Raw genomic sequence first — 15,144 nt, forward strand, 5'->3', positions numbered from 1 at the left:
TATGAAGTGAAGCTGTCGGCTTGACATCCGAAGACGCCGGCTTGGACCTAAAACGCATTTTCTTGAGCGTAACGATCAAGTATTGAGTGGAGAAAAAGTGTCCGCCTAAGGAAGCCGGGGGGCTTCGTACGAAGCCGCCGAATTGGCATGGTTTTCGAGGTCTATAAATACTGGCCGAATTCTACAGTTTTCAATGTACCTTTTCAATATATCTCTCTCTAGTTACGAATATCTTTAGTTTAAGGTTTAGTTAGGGTTTATTTTCAATGTAAAGTTGCTATTTAGCATTGGATTCAAGTTTTATGCAAGTTAATTCAAGTTTTTTTCTTCTTTAATCACTTTATTAAGGTACTTGTTCTTTTAATTTATTGCATCTACTTTTATTATGTCTTTATTTATTGTTAACTGCTTCTGTTCGTCTCCAACTATGAACAAAACATTCATAGTGGTTACTTGGACGAAAACTGTGAAAATCTGGGAATACAGATAAAGCCGCCGGCTTCCTCAGTCCAAGCCGCTGGCTTGACTGAGCCAAGCTGCCGGATTCGTGCTTCAGTCCGTACGATTTCTGGTTGTTTTCAAGATCTGTATGTTCATGTTTTTGTGATGATTATTTAAACTGTTTATATCTGCCATGATTCAATATCTTGTTTACCATGCTTAATGATTAAATATTATGAATTTAGGATTAACTAGTCATTGGTTCTATGATCTTATATTCGATTCATATCACTTGTTTAGATCTAGTCCATCAAATAAAGTGTTTGGATTGCATGCAACTTAGGTAAACATCATTGGTAGTTATACAACTAGTTGAACTTGAATCACACTTATATAATATAATTCATTATTGTTAGGCTTAATCGAAGGACCTTTGTTTATGTTTGTTTAATTGTCATTTGCATGAGAACTTAATTAAGATTAATTTTCAGCTAGTAACTTGAGTTGATCTGATTAAGTTTATTAGCTTATATAATTTGTCAGTCTAATTAAATGTTGCCTTGGATCCACATCAGGTTTAGGTAATATTTATCATGTGATTATTTGAATGCCATGAATGAAGACATTAGCTATGAACATCACAGAGTTAATGTACGCTTTAGGTCCTACCTTATGAATGATATGCGACATCTAGCTTAACCTTTTAGGGATAATGATTGGTCTATTATTGTTATCTTGCTATTTGTTAATGTAAGTTATGAAATAATTAATATATATTTTCCTTATGATTCACACGTCCTTGTAATCACTTATCTTCTATATTCTTTATTTAACTTGAATCTTTATTTTATCTTTCCTTATTAGTTTATTAAAAGTTTTCAATAATGTTTCATTAATCATCTCTTTCCGAAGAGATAAGAATTAACAACCTAAAAACACATAAAAATCTATCTTTAGTTCTTTAATAAGAGCAAAGCTATATAATAGAACAACTCTTATTCGTATCCACGCTCTCTTGGGATGATAACCTAAAATACTACATCTGACCGGGTTTTGTTGCTCGTTAGGGTGTTAAAGGTGTAATAATAAAGGTTTTATAAATTTATAAGTTTGAAAGGCAAATTAAGCACTGCACACTTTTGCACATTAATCATACACAGACTGCTCGAAAACCCATTTTCTGGGTTCATATTCGCTCGAAAACCATTTAGGTTTCACTGATAACAGTGAAACCCTAAGTGTTCTGCTCGAAAACTAGAAACTATCAACTCATTGCCTTGACTTTTTGACTGAATTTTGGCCCCAAACCTTTAACTCGTGGACAATACCCACCCAAAACCCTTTTAACCGATAGATTATAGTTAGAAAAGGACATGTCCTTGACATAATCCCTTGATTTATGTCATAAAGGATAAGGTACTTGTCCTTTTGTGCATAAGCCTTGTACTTATGTGTAAGTATTCACGTGCTTGGTTGTTTTCGATCGAAGAAGTCAAAAACTTTAACGTTTGAATTAAAACTTGACTATTAAAACTTCATCTTCTCAGTTAAAAGGCTCGAAAACTTTGTAAAAAGCGTGAACATTGCTCGAAAACAGTTTGAAATTTGGGACGTTTGCTCGAAAACAGTGTGAATTTTTAGATATTTGCTCGAAAACAGTGTCTAAATCTTATAAAGTGTCTGAAAATCTGTCTTTTACTCTGCACGAAAACCCTGGATGGAAATCTTGCACAAAAACCTAAGGTTGCTCGAAAACTTGAACAGTGCTCGAGAACGTGCTCGAAAACTTGTACAGTGCTCGAGAACTCTGCACGAAAAACCTTCTAGAATTGATGTTAATTTAACATCCTTGTGCTGATTAAAACAAGTTTTGGTGAGTTGTTCATCGATCCTACATATTTGCAAAACACAGACAGAGTGCTCGAAAACTTCAAGTTTGTGCTCAAAAACTTCAAGTTTTTGAGCGCTCGAAAACTTTAGATGCTCGAATGCTTGTGTTCTGTCTGGAAAAATTGCATTGTGTGTGAAAATGTTAAATTACCTAGAAACAGTGTGCTCTAAAAACATTGCATGAAAACTCTGAGTGCTCGAAAATTGTATGCTCAAAAACCCCTTGCACGAAAAGTTTAAGTTCTCGAAAACCTTGATTTGCTCGAAAAACTTTTCTGTTCAAAATTTTGCTAAATGTTGGTTCATAAGCTTTTAACAATTTTTTTTCTTTCTATTTCTATTAAATAATTAAAGGATTTTGTCACCACTTTCACAACAACACCATATCAACTGTGTTTTCACCTAACCATGTCCATGATACAGCAGCAATGGTGAACAATGCATATTTTACTAAAGGTGTTATTACCTCTTATGACTACTGGATACCTATTCTCCTGCATCATCCCATACACTACGCATTCACTGAAATGAAGAATGTCTCAGAATGACAGCTTCAACTGATGCGGAATACCATGATGTACCACCTGCCTGCTGGAGATGTACCGGATCACTTCACGTCCCTAGTTGCTCAGGATCCAGATCAGACGGTCTCTTTTACCCTTAATGACATGAGACGAGCTTTGGGTATTCCTTGCAGAGCACAATACGATGAATTCCCCTATGATGATGACATGTTAGCTGTTGTCCGTCAACTTGGATACGAATGAGAAGTTGAGAACAGAAGGGATTTCAAGAAGTAACGCATGACACAACGATGGTCCGTGCTATATACTTTTTTGAACCGGTGCTTCAATCAAATGAAAACTGGAACCGAACACATCACCATATTCCTACTAAAGATATTTTATGGTATCATGTTCCTCCCCACTGCTGACTTTGGCCAAGCCATCTGGGATCGTATGATAGTGATAATGCTAAAAACGAACATATATTTCATAGCATTATTCCTCAAGAAAGACAAGCTTTTAGTTGCAATTGTTCTATTTACAAGTGATATTCGTTTAAATAATAAAAGGTGAAGACAAAAGACAGATTCGACGATTTGAAGACGCAAACGACCAAAAAGCTCAAAAGAACAAAAGACAATCAAAAAGGTTCCAATTATTGATAAGAAACGTCTCGAAATCACAAGAGTACAAGATTCAAAACGCAAAGTACAAGATATTAAATTATACGCGAGGACGTTCGAAAATCCGGAACCGGGACTAGAGTCAACTCTTAACGCTCGACGCAACGGACTAAAAATTACAAGTTAACTATATATATAAATATAATATAATATATAATTAATTATATTAATTATATATATATTATATATATATAATAAAAACCGTCGGCTGCCAGAAACTCCAAGGGTGTGAAATGAAAATACCTCTCCGCGACTCGCGGAGTTTGAAGGCCATTTTGCCGCGAGTCGCGGAGCCCCAAAAACCATTCCTGGCTATAAATCAACCCGAATTCTGATCAAAATTATCATCATTTTTTTCTTCTCTTCATACGAAGTAATATATATTTATATTTATAATTTATATTTTAATTTTAATTCTAATAATAAGGGTATGTTAGCGAATGTTGTAAGGGTGTAAGTCGAAATTCTGTCCGTGTAACGCTACGCTATTTTTAATCATTGTAAGTTATGTTCAACCTTTTTATATTAATGTCTCGTAGCTAAGTTATTATTATGCTTATTTAAAACGAAGTAATCATGATGTTGGGCTAATTACTAAAATTGGGTAATTGGGCTTTGTACCATAATTGGGGTTTGGACAAAAGAACGACACTTGTGGAAACTAGGCTATGGGCTATTAATAGGCTTTATATTTGTTTAACTAAATGAAAGTTTGTTAATGTTAATATAAAGATTTACAATTGGGCGTCCCTATAAATTACCATATACACTCGATCGGACACGATGGGCGGGGTATTTATATGTACGAATAATCGTTCGTTTAACCGGACACGGGAATGGATTAATAGCCACTAGAATAATTAAAACAGGGGTGAAATTACATTCAAGGGTAATTGGTGTAATTGTTAACAAAGTAGTAAAACCTTGGTTTACACGCAGTCGATAACCTGGTGTATTCATTAAACAAAGTATTAAAACCTTGTTACAATTCGAATCCCCAATTAGTTGGAATATTTATCTTCGGGTATAATAATAATTTGACAAGGACACTTGCAATTTATATTTATGACTGATGGACTGTTATGGACAAAAACCAGACGGACATATTGAATAATCCAGGACAAAGGACAATTAACCCATGGGCATAAAACTAAAATCAACACGTCAAACATCATGATTACGGAAGTTTAAATAAGCATAATCCTTTTATTTCATATTTAATTTCCTTTATTTTATATTTAATTGCACTTCTAATTATCGCACTTTTATTTATTGTTATTTCATTTTATCGCACTTTTAATTATCGTACTTTTTAATTATCGCAATTTAATTTTTATCGCATTTTTATTATTCGCAATTTCATTATCGTTATTTACTTTACGCTTTAATTTAAAGTCTTGTATTTATTTAATATTTTACATTAGGTTTTAACTGCGACTAAAGTTTTAAAATCGACAAACCGGTCATTAAACGGTAAAAACCCCCCTTTATAATAATAATATCACTTATATATATATTTGTATTTTTATAAAAGTAAACTAATATAGCGTTGAGCTTTGCTTAAAGATTTCCCTGTGGAACGAACCGGACTTACTAAAAACTACACTACTGTACGATTAGGTACACTGCCTATAAGTGTTGTAGCAAGGTTTAAGTATATCCATTCTATAAATAAATAAATATCTTGTGTAAAATTGTATCGTATTTAATAGTATTTTCTAGTAAAATATAAACTATTTTATATACACCCCGCTGCACATCAAGTATTTTTGGCGCCGCTGCCGGGGATCACATCTTAAAAGCCTGAAGCGCAACGCTAATATAAAAAAAAAAAAAAGATTTTTATCTACTTTTATTAAAAGTCGTTTTTGTAAAAATTACGTTTTAATTATTCAAAAATATAAAAAGAAAAAACAAAAATATAAGTATTTTTAGGATTTTGTTAAATATTTAAGTTTTATAAGTTTCTTTATCTTTATTTTAATTTATAAAAATATAAATTTTATTAAAAATCGTTTATTTAATCTAAAAACAGAAAAAAACAAAATAAAAAAAAAAATAAATAAAGAAAACGCGTAAAAGTGAAACCTGTCAACTGTTTTTCTGAACCCCGCGACTCGCGGGGTTTTCCTCTTTATTCACCGCAACTCGCGGAGGCCCTCTGACACACGGACAAAACCCTAATCACGGGTTTTAATTTATTATTATTATTATTAATTACTTAATTATTATTATTATTATTAATTTTAGTTTTATTTTTACTTTTTACTTTATATTTATGTATTTTGTTTAATTAGTTTTATTAAAATTGTAAAATTAGTAGTTTTAATAAAATAAATAATATAAAAATAATATTTTTTTATAAAAATTGTACTTTTTACAACTTTTTGTATATTTTTATATTTTGTACCTTTTTAATCGTTGTAGCGTAATATTTGTATTTTTTAGCTCATATTTAATTTTAAACTTAGTTTTAGCTATAGTTATTTTTACTCCTAGATTTTTAGGCTTTGCCGTAGAATTCCTTAAGTGCTTTTTCTTTAGACTAAGATTTAGGTGCTTTAGAATTTTGCGACGCCTTTTTAAGTTTTAGTTTCTTTTTAAGTTATTTCCATTTGGGATTTAGTTTTTTTCCTGTAAGCTTTAATATTTTTAGACCTTTTACTATGTATCAATTATCATTCCAATTAGTAATTTCAATTTGCGATTATAATTTTAAGTTAGTTGTAATAATAAGGTTAAATTAGTTAAGTATTTTTAAGTTTTTATAAGTTTCTTTTATTTTTCCGTCACCTTTTATTTTTCAACCATTTTTTTTTTTTTTTTTCGACCTTTTGCGACGAACTCTTTGTCTTTCTTATTTCTCGCCATTCTAGTTTTAGGACTTAGAATTTTTTCTACTTCTTATCTAAATTTCTTAAAATTACGAAAATTTATTTTAAGTGGTTAAATTGATAGACATCAAAATTTTCTGGTTCGTAGTAATAGTTGGATTTGTACGTGGACCGGGTTATTGGAGCCAAACAGTCCTCAATTATATTGAGACCAAACGAATCCTGCCCCTCTGCTGCATCTTTTGGCTATTCGAAACGTGGGCAAAATCAGAAAAGTCTATTGATTGGATAACTTATTATAATTTTTCTTTCCTTTTAAAAACTAATAGGATATTCAGTGAATGCACCGAGCAAGACGTTCATCACCTTTTGTACGTTCACCACCTGTAACTCGATCAAGACATCGTTTAACAAATATAACCGCCGTTGATTTTTCTTTAGAATCGTCATCCAGTCGACCAAGTACTTCAGTTCAAATTTCCGATAATCCAGTTTTTGAAACAAACCTCACAATTGAGAATCCAGAAAATATTCAGGAACGGTTCATAGATCCTGAACCATTAAACTTTCCTCCGGAACCACCAATCATTCAAACAGAGATTGTTGAGGAACGAACTATTAAATCAGAATCATTCAGTGATACCGATTCAACAAATTCAATTATGGAGAATCTGGAACCTTTAAGTATGGAAGACCGAATGAGAGCTAAACGCACTGGCCAAGGTCACGCAATTACTCATCCAGACATTAATGCGCCAGATTATGAAATCAAAGGACAAATTCTACACATGGTGACTAATCAATGCCAATTTAGTGGTGCGCCGAAGGAAGATCCAAATGAACATCTACGTACCTTTAATAGGATCTGCACACTATTTAAAATCCGAGAAGTGGAGGATGAACAGATATATCTCATGTTATTTCCCTGGACTTTAAAGGGAGAAGCCAAAGATTGGTTGGAATCGTTACCTGAAGGGGCGATCGATACATGGGACGTTTTAATTGATAAATTTCTTAAACAATTCTTTCCTGCATCTAAAGCCGTAAGACTTCAAGCAGAAATTGTTACATTCACACAAAAGCCAAATGAAACTCTATATGAGGCGTGGACAAGATATGGAAAGTTGTTAAGAGGATGTCCGCAACATGGTTTAGACACCTGTCAAATAGTACAAATATTCTACCAAGGATGCGACATCACTACAAGAAAAGACATAGATATAGCAGCTGGTGGTTCTATTATGAAGAAAACCGAAACCGATGCTTACAAAATTATTGATAACACTGCTTCCCACTCACATGAGTGGCACCAAGAAAAAGATATCATTAGATCATCTAAAGCAGCCAGAGCCGATTCTAGCCATGACTTAGATTCCATTTCCGCAAAGATAGATGCTTTCGAAAGACGAATGGAAAAGATGACTAAAGATATTCATGCTATACGAATTAGTTGTGAGCAGTGTGGAGGACCACATTTGACAAAAGATTGTCTCAGTATTGAATTAACAATGGAACAAAGAGAGAATATTTCATACATAAACCAAAGGCCTGGAAATAATTATCAGAATAATTATCAACCGCCAAGACCGATTTACAATCAAAACCAGAATTATAACCGAAATATTCCATACAACAACCAACAAGGTCCTAGCAATTCACAATTATCCAATAATACTTACAATCAGCAAAGACCAAATTTTCAAAACAAACCACCACAACAAACCGATGATAAAAAGCCGAATTTAGAAGATATGATGACGAAGCTAGTTGAAACTCAAACACAGTTTTTCACATCTCAAAAACAAACCAATGAACAAAATGCTCAAGCATTTAGAAATCAACAAGCTTCTATTCAAAATCTAGAACAAGAAGTAAGTAACCTAGCAAGGTTAATAGGTGAAAGAAAACCGGGAAGTCTACCAAGTGATACAAATGCTAACCCCCGGAATGAAACAGCTAAAGCTATTACCACAAGAAGTGGTACAACACTTAAAACACCTGAAATACCTATAACTTCTGATGAAACTATTCCTATTACACAAGAACCACAACCTGATCAAGATAAGGAAAAAGAACCGGTAGTTGAAAAGGTTAATGAAGATAACACAGTTAAGGATAAACCTTATGTTAAACCATACCAACCACCACTTCCTTATCCGAGTAAAATGAAGAAGGAAAAACTTGAAGCCGAGCAATCCAAATTCTTGGATATTTTTAAACAGATAAATGTAAATCTTCCTTTCATTGATGTAATTTCAGGAATGCCAAGATATGCTAAATTCTTGAAAGATCTAATCACGAATAGAAAGAAAATGGAAGAACTCTCGGCTGTTACTATGAATGCTAATTGTTCAGCAGTGCTGTTGAATAAGATACCAGAAAAACTATCTGATCCAGGAAGTTTCACAATTCCATGTTTTCTGGGTAGTCTTAGTTCAATAGAAGCATTGGCAGACTTAGGTGCTAGTATAAATCTAATGCCGTATTCACTATACGCTAAACTAGACCTTGGAGAATTAAAACCAACCAGAATAAGCATACAACTAGCCGATAGATCAATAAAATATCCTAGAGGGATAATGGAGAACATGCTAGTTAAAGTTGGTACTTTAGTATTTCCAGTAGATTTTGTTGTTTTAGACATGGAAGAAGATTCTCAAGTTCCTCTCATATTAGGAAGACCATTCTTAAACACGGCTAAAGCAATGATAGACGTGTTCGGTAAAAAACTGACCCTAAGTATAGAGGATGAGAGTGTTACCTTTTCAGTGGATAGAGCCATGCAACAACCACAATCTGCAGATGATACATGTTATTATATTCAAACTATAGATGCACATGCAGAATTATTAGAAGAATTTCCAGAATTACAAGGAACAGGAGAATGTTCTTTAGGAGAAGGAAATGAACCAATTGATGAAGCTGAAATGTTAGCTACACTTATAGCTAATGGATATGAACCAACAACAGAAGAAATTCAAATGCTAAAAGAAGAAGACAGATATCGATATAAATCATCGATAGAAGAACCTCCGAAATTAGAGTTAAAGCCACTTCCAAACCATTTGGAATACGCTTATTTACATGGTGAATCTGAATTACCTGTAATAATATCGTCTTCTCTTACTGAAAATGAGAAATCACAACTCATTTCTGTGTTGAAAGCTCATAAACCAGCCATTGCATGGAAGATTCATGATATTAAAGGAATAAGTCCTTCGTATTGCACACATAAAATCCTTATGGAAGAAGGTCATAAAACGTATGTGCAACGCCAACGAAGACTAAATCCTAATATGCAAGATGTAGTTAAGAAAGAGATTATTAAACTGCTAGATGCAGGTTTGATATATCCAATTTCTGATAGTCCATGGGTAAGCCCAGTTCAATGCGTGCCTAAGAAGGGTGGCATGACTGTCATCACAAATGAGAAAAATGAGCTTATTCCTACTAGGACTGTAACAGGATGGCGTGTATGTATTGATTATAGAAAATTAAATGACGCCACCAGAAAAGATCACTTTCCCTTACCTTTCATAGATCAAATGTTGGAAAGATTAGCCGGAAATAGTTACTATTGTTTTCTAGATGGATTTTCCGGATATTTTCAAATTCCAATAGCACCCGAAGATCAAGAGAAAACCACATTCACGTGCCCTTATGGTACTTTTGCTTACAAACGCATGCCATTTGGACTTTGTAACGCCCCTGCAACCTTTCAAAGGTGTATGATGGCGATTTTTCATGACATGATAGAAGAATGCATGGAAGTATTCATGGATGACTTTTCAGTCTTCGGTGATACATTTAAATCATGTCTAGTTAATCTGGAACGAATGCTAATTAGATGCGAAAAATCAAATCTAGTACTTAATTGGGAGAAATGCCATTTCATGGTTAAAGAAGGCATCGTTCTTGGACATAAAATTTCAAAAGAAGGAATTGAAGTGGATAGAGCTAAAGTAGATGTAATTGCTAAACTTCCACATCCCACAAATGTTAGAGGAGTTAGGAGTTTTCTAGGGCATGCCGGTTTTTACCGACGTTTCATAAAAGATTTTTCTAAAATTGCTACTCCTATGAATAAACTCCTAGAAAAGGATGCGCCATTCATCTTTTCAGATGAATGTATCAAATCTTTTAATATTCTTAAAGAGAAACTCACTAATGCACCGATCATGATAACACCAAATTGGAATCTACCATTTGAACTAATGTGCGATGCGAGTGATTTTGCAATGGGAGCCGTTTTAGGACAAAGGATTGAAAAACGATTTCAACCTATATATTATGCTAGTAAGACATTACAAGGAGCACAAACAAACTATACAACTACTGAAAAAGAACTCCTTGCTATTGTCTTTGCATTTGACAAATTTCGATCATATCTCGTTCTAGCAAAAACGGTGGTCTATACCGACCATTCTGCTCTTAGATACCTATTTTCAAAACAAGATGCTAAACCAAGATTAATCCGTTGGATCCTACTCTTACAAGAGTTTGATATTGAAATCCGAGATAAAAAGGGAGCAGAAAATCTCGCCGCTGATCATCTTTCTCGTCTTGAAAATCCCGAATTAGAAGTTCTGAATGAATCGGCCATACAAGACAACTTTCCTGATGAATATCTATTGAAGATAGATTATAAAGAAATCCCATGGTTTGCAGACTATGCAAACTACTTAGTTTGTGGATTCCTTGAAAAAGGATTATCGTACCAAAGACGAAAGAAATTCTTCAGTGATATAAAACACTATTTCTGGGAAGATCCACATCTGTTTAAAAGTTGTCCCGATGGAATAATACGCCGATGTGTATTTGGAGATGAAGCTAGTAAAATTTTAAACCATTGTCACACAGGACCAACAGGAGGGCATTATGGGCCTCAACTAACAGCAAGAAAAGTTTATGAAGCTGGATTCTATTGGCCTACAATTTACAAAGACGCACACCTTCTTTGCAAATCCTGTGATGCATGTCAAAGGGCCGGAAAAATAAGTCAACGTGATGAAATGCCACAAAATGTCATCCAAGTATGTGAAGTATTTGACATTTGGGGTATTGACTTTATGGGTCCATTTCCAAAATCTCATAATAATCTATATATACTCGTAGCCATTGATTATGTATCTAAATGGGCGGAAGCACAAGCTCTCCCAACTAACGATGCACGAGTTGTAGTCAACTTTTTAAAACGTCTTTTTGCAAGGTTTGGAACACCGAAAGCTTTAATAAGTGATCGGGGTACTCATTTCTGTAATAATCAACTTGAGAAAGTTCTTAAAAGATATGGAGTAACTCATAAAATCTCCACCGCATATCATCCACAAACAAGTGGACAAGTTGAAAATACCAACCGAGCTTTAAAACGTATTCTAGAGAAAACCGTAGGATCAAATCCGAAGGAATGGTCCATTAAATTGGAGGATGCACTCTGGGCTTTTAGAACAGCCTACAAAACTCCAATTGGAACCACACCTTTTAGACTTGTGTATGGAAAAGCATGTCATCTTCCAGTAGAAATTGAACACAAAGCATTTTGGGCTTTGAAGACATGTAATCTTGATTTACATGAAGCTGGACGTCTACGATTAAGTCAACTAAACGAATTAGAAGAATTAAGACATGAAGCATATGAAAATTCGTTAATCTATAAAGAAAGAACGAAGAAATGGCATGATAAAAGAATCAGAAGTTCAAAAGAATTCAAAGAAGGAGACAGAGTTCTTCTTTTCAATTCACGATTCAAGCTATTTCCTGGAAAATTGAAATCAAGATGGTCTGGACCATTCATAGTCAAAAGAGTTTTCCCATACGGAACGATAGAATTGATAAATTCAAATGGGATTGAATTTAAAGTTAATGGTCACAGAGTTAAACATTACATACATGGTCCGATGGAAGTCGACAACGAAGTTAATCACAATTTCAACACCACAGCTAACTAAGTGTGGGGAGAATCAAGTCTTTAAAAGATAATATGAATTTCTGTTAGAGTTAGATTGTCTGTTTTCGTGTAGTTCTCGAAAATGGAACACGTATGGTCTTTCCCTAGCAGACCCTAAAGAACTAGTCTTCTCCCCCCATTCTGAATTTTTATTTTTTTTAGGTTTTTACGTAATGAAGACTGCCTGTGAACTAAACCATGGTCTAATGCTACACGCTTTGATCACTAAACGTAATAATGACATACTCCCGAGCGAATTAGTATCAGTAATCAGAGAAAGAATGGACGGAGTTAGAAAAGGATCCAGATGCGAAGATAATAAGTTACAATTTGGTAAAGGAAAATCAAAATCCGCAGCGAAAAGAAGAGCACGACACCTAGAAAAATGTCACAAATGCGGAAAATGGTCACATGGAGGTAAATGTTCAAATAATCAAACCTATTCAAATACCGAATTTGTTACTTTATGCAGAGACGGACCGTTCATATGTTTAGAAGAAAAGACAATGAATGCTCGAGGTTACGCCTATGCAGCCATGGAAAACCAATTAAACCGACTATCTTATGAATATAATAGATCATATAACTAAGAAATCTATTTCACAGGTATGTCTGTACAGTTTTTATTTTTATTTTTATTTTTAACCTTTTGATAATAAACGCTAATTTGTTCGCTAAAAAGTATTAAATTGGTATTAAATAAAATTAGGTTTGGCGACCGAAATTATTGATATCATTCAAAAATTTATTACATCACTGCGAAATTTAACGTTTATTCTTAAGGTATAAATATCTTTAATCAATCAACCCAAAATATTTCAAAAATTCGTCATGAGTTAAATTAGGTCTTGGAACCGAAATTACTTTACCGAAAAGAGGGGCGCATATTTTTGATAATATTTGATTGATAAAAGTGGGATAAAAAGACAAAAAGATTTTTAAATTTATTTTTACCATATTTTTAATCTTAATATTTAAATCTTAAATTAATAATGTAAACTTTGTAAAAACAATATATTTAAAATTGTAAATATTTGAAAAATTTAATTAAGTTTGGTGTGAATTTATAATATGATTTTTTAAATTAAGTTTGGTGTGAATTTTTTGTTTTTTTTTTTAATTTTTTAAAATATGAAATTTTAATTTTATGCATTTCAAATTTTAAGTTTGGTGTGAATTTTTAATTTTTAATATTAATTTTGAATTTTATATTTATGTTGTGTGAATTTAAAAACAAAAATTTACTTTATCTCATTAAGTTAAAAATATGATTTTTAAAATTCGTCGTAAGTTGAAGACTAGGTCTTTGAACCGAAATTGCTTTACCCGAGGGAGGGACGAGAACTTTTATTATCATTATTTTTAATCTTATTGATTTAAAGTATGCCAAAAACATTAAAAAACCCAAAAATCTTAGCTTTTAAAACAATCGCTACAAAAAGACAAATTTTAAAATTTTGTCGAGGGACGGACTAGGACATCAATCCGAAACGACCTCGTCCTAAATAACAAGGGAAACAAAATTTTAAAATTAATTTCTTAATTGTTTTATAAGTTAAAGATTATATAAAAAAAAAAAAAAAAAAAAAAAAAAAAAAAAAAATATAATAACTCCGCGACTCGCGGAGTTTTCAGTTAAAACCTCCGCGACTCGCGGAGGGACCAAATTACAGAAAAAAATAAAACAGCTGCACACGATCAGTTCACTCCCACCAACACAAAAACACCCAAAATACTGCGAAAAAGACTCGAAAAAACCCACAAAAATCATCCCAAAAACTCAATTTTTCACCGTTAATCTTCAAATTTTTCACTACAATCATGTTGAGAAGGATGATATCTAGGAACTACTCAAGAAAACAGGTACAATTACACCCCAAATCACCTTTAAATCCGAATTTTAGTGTGTTCTTGAGCATATTTTAATAATTTGAATTTTGTTAATTTTTAGTGTAATTAGTGTTAAATTGTTAGTATATTATGCATGTATAACCTAGATTGATGCTTGTTAACATGATTTGAAGCCAAAAACTTCAAAATCTTTAGAATCTAGGGTTTGTGTTCTTGAGCAAATTTGGGGCTTTTTGATATAAACAGGTTATGGCCGATTTTTGTCATGAATTATTGCTAAATTGAGTAGTGTAACATGTCTAGGTAGTTAAATGATCCAAACTTTGAGCCTAAACATGATTTTGAGAATTAAAGTGGACTTTTTCAAGTCCAAAATTCATGAACTTGATTTTTGAAAGATAATGCCATTTGAGACTTGTTTATTTGCTAGTAATGATTATTTTGACATGTTATTTGAGTTGAATGCTTATGAACTTGGCGAAAATTTTCGTATATGCTTATTTGAAAAAGTGTAGATTTGATAAAAATGTGAAAATAAGCTTAAGTTTGATATAAATTGATAATGTCATTGTAATTATTTTGATTGATGATTTTGCTGACACTAATGCATATTTGGATGCACAAAATTTGTGTTTGATGTGTTTTGCAGACTGAAAGGGGTGAATCTTCATCCCAAGCCCGCCATGCTCCTGCTGAGAACTTGGAACAACAGGAGGTAGATAACTACTACAAGCAGGATGTACCTCATCCAGTCATGACCTTTTCAGATATGCACTTGGAACAGTTGCACCCGAACCTGCGATTTGACAGACTTTGGATAGATTATCCAAAATATCAACGGGGTTTGCATACTCTTCACTCTAAGGTTGTTGAGGTACCAAGGGTCATAGAATGGGGACCCTTGGAAGCTGTAGAATTGGCCGGGCCAATTAGGGAATTACTGGTACAGAGGTATGGTAATTCTTCTTTCAATGACTGGATATGTTTATTCA

Source organism: Rutidosis leptorrhynchoides, chromosome 1, assembly GCF_046630445.1.
Source record: "Rutidosis leptorrhynchoides isolate AG116_Rl617_1_P2 chromosome 1, CSIRO_AGI_Rlap_v1, whole genome shotgun sequence".
In the NCBI taxonomy this organism is placed as follows: domain Eukaryota; kingdom Viridiplantae; phylum Streptophyta; class Magnoliopsida; order Asterales; family Asteraceae; genus Rutidosis; species Rutidosis leptorrhynchoides.